The sequence below is a fragment of the Brachyhypopomus gauderio genome, chromosome 2 (assembly GCF_052324685.1).
Source record: "Brachyhypopomus gauderio isolate BG-103 chromosome 2, BGAUD_0.2, whole genome shotgun sequence".
Taxonomy (NCBI): domain Eukaryota; kingdom Metazoa; phylum Chordata; class Actinopteri; order Gymnotiformes; family Hypopomidae; genus Brachyhypopomus; species Brachyhypopomus gauderio.
This window is the reverse complement of record NC_135212.1, coordinates 9,252,278-9,254,777: the sequence shown is the minus strand read 5'-3', so window position 1 is coordinate 9,254,777 and position 2,500 is coordinate 9,252,278. Positions and strand designations below refer to the sequence as shown.

At 48.3% G+C, this 2,500-nt stretch overlaps 1 protein-coding gene across 8 annotated transcripts in view; it reads left to right on the top strand.

Annotated features, from left to right (window-relative positions):
- Nucleotides 1–2,500, top strand: part of celf6 (CUGBP Elav-like family member 6) — a 103,140-nt gene that overhangs the window by 71,168 nt on the left and 29,472 nt on the right. The gene's annotated exons all lie outside the window — the stretch shown is intronic.

The following is a 2,500-nucleotide window of genomic DNA, read 5'->3' as shown; positions in this document are numbered from 1 at the left end:
ACAACTCTGGGAGGACCGCGGCTGAAGGAGTGTTCTTTGTCTCTCTACTCATTCTGATGGGTTCTGATGTAGGAGTGGAGGGTAGTCATCTTTGAGTTAGACCAGGTGCAGTGATCACTCACTATCCTCTTTAACAAATCAGCAGTACTCTACACTCAGGAAGAAAAGTCAGAGTGAAGGACATATGGAGATACTCAGGTACTGGCCAGCCCACAGGGACTAGGGTTTCTCTCAGAATCTCATACCTTACTCAAGACACATTCAGACTTTTTTCTGAGATGTGAGATTAACAGTCTTTGATGCTTTGCCGCATGAAGACGCTGTAAGCCAATCTGTACTGGTCTATCTGCTGGGATGTTCTTTCCAATGCAAATAGTCATACAGCCGCTTCCACACTATCTGACAATCTGACAAAGGCAAAATGTGCTCTAGTTTCCACAGCAATCTCAATCCATGTGTAATGCAGGGCGTCTGAAGTGCCTACAGTAGGCGGGCAGACACAGAAACTCATAGGAACCAAGAGAGTGTTCGCATTTTTTGCAGTTGTTTTCCTGATGTTTGCGGATCACTTGGGAACTGAGCCGAGCTACGTGTCTATATGTTTGGGGAAAGCCCTGATAAACAGTATGTATAGTGAGGGAAAGGAGTGTCACCCACTCCGGTTGTATGGAAGCCCAGTCTGAGCATTCTAGTGCGTTATCTGCACTGTGGGCTACTGGGAGATGTGCCGTGCTGGGCATTATGATAGACACATTCATCTCTGCATGTCTATAAGCCAGCAGAGCGTGCGGTTTGGTGGTTTTGACATGAGATAATGTGATGATGTTGAAAAGCCCATCAGGGGGGGGGGGGGGGGGGGGGGGGGGAGGGTCGTCTGAACAATATGCTGTGTGGGTACCCTTGCGTGTATCTATTATCCTCTATGTTGTATTGAGCTGTGTGCACGCTTGTGTGTATGTGTGTGTGTGTGTGTGTGTGTGCCTGTTTGCATACATGGGCATCAGCATCCATCTTTCTTGCACATGACTTCTAGCAACTCTCTGAGCGTTGACTCTGAGCGTTGACTCAGAGCATTGTCTCCAGGCGTTGTCTCCGAGCATTGTATCCAGGCGTTGTCTCCGCGCGTTGTCTCCTTTCTTTGCCCCTCTCTCTCTCCACCAGCTCACAGTGGCCTGCAAGTGACTGACAGCTGATTAAGCTTGAGAAGCTCAGGGGCTGTGTGCATAAGGCAATTCGGTGCATCCAAATGGACCCTCAGTGGTAAAACATCTCTGTGATATAACTGCTCTCCGTTTTCCTTTCAGCCAGGTCTGTCAGGATCCCTCTCGGCTCTGTAGTGAGATGCACCCGACATCTAAACAGTTCCTCTAGCTGCAAAAAACAAAATCTACCACATTTCTCTTTGCAACACCATTCAAGCTTGTGTGTGTGTGTGTGTGTGTGTGTGTTTCAGTCCCTCCTGATCTTTAAAGACCTTGTCACTGCACATGATTTTGGCCGAAGCGGTAGTAAGGGCAGGTTTCAGAAATTCAAAGCTGACCACCTTCTCCCTTTCAAAGCAGCAGTGCCACAGAGAACAGAACACTTTCCACTTTTCCCAGTGTGGATGTAAATTCATATGGCTCCTAGCCTGTTAGATTCCCTGGACCATTTAAAAAAGGCCAAGGAGTTTAATATCCACGTCTGTCTTTTTCCCCACCTCTCCCTTAGGGCTATGTGTCTTGAGCAAGGGGAACTGAATAGACTTCAGGCCTGTCAGTAATAATAGAGATGGCTTTTAGTTCCATAATTATGATGTGCTATACATGTCATCCATTCAAACAGGCTGAATTCATGCATGCACATTTTTTTTTGCTGTGAATTCAAAAGAGACCATAGGAACCTCGCAGTCGAAAGCTGCCCGATCTTTTCTTCTTTTCTCCCACTCCTACATTTGCCAGCCGACACAAAGGCCCAAGATTTGCGCTGTAATTTCGGATTCCCGCGTCGCTCCCGTTCCACTCGTGAGCCTCGGCTTTTGGCATGCACTGTAATCCCGTTCTCTCTGGGTCAGAGCGGAGAGGGTGAGGAACAGGGAACACAGGTGCGGGCTCTCGCCGCCCCTGGCCTACATTTCGTCTAGTCCCCCCCCCCGATAAAGTGAAAAGAGTGGAGACACCGTCCTCTCATGAGGGGGGCGGGGAAGGCGGGGGGGTTGGGTTCTCGCAGGAGTCTGTCTTCCTGGAGGAATACTCGGAGACTAGAGGTTGCTGTTAGAGATGGTCACGATAACAGGAGAGATTAACATGTGCTTTTGTTTCCTTGGGCCTGTGTGTCTGTCCTTTGTCACGCCACCACTTTTCTTTCTGTATTTTGTGTTTGACCAGCTTCTCAGAACTTTTTGGGGCTCATCCTGCCCCATAAACTCTCATCTGAGCTTTTACCATGAGACTTTTACCACATTGTGTGGTTGTTAAAGAGCAACAGGCCTTCACAGGGTCTGAATATCCACTGAACAGTT